This window comes from Phalaenopsis equestris, unplaced genomic scaffold, assembly GCF_001263595.1.
Source record: "Phalaenopsis equestris unplaced genomic scaffold, ASM126359v1 Scaffold000511, whole genome shotgun sequence".
NCBI classification, from domain to species: domain Eukaryota; kingdom Viridiplantae; phylum Streptophyta; class Magnoliopsida; order Asparagales; family Orchidaceae; genus Phalaenopsis; species Phalaenopsis equestris.
The window spans coordinates 2,960,027-2,960,254 of record NW_018164951.1 but is presented as its reverse complement, the minus strand read 5'-3'; positions in this window follow the sequence as shown (position 1 = coordinate 2,960,254).

Below are 228 nucleotides of genomic sequence, written 5' to 3'. Positions count from 1 at the left end.
AAAGATTTGGTTGGTATGCATGTAGTAAGTAAATTTTATATATTAGATTTCTAAAAATATAAAAATGAATTTGATAGTATGTATGTAAAACCCAAAATTTAAATAATGAGTACATAAATATAAGAATATGTTTGGTTTGGGTGTAGTTTTTATTTAAAGTAGCAACTTATTAGAAAGTTGTGTGGTGAGATATATATATATATATATATATAAAATTTTGTAGGATCG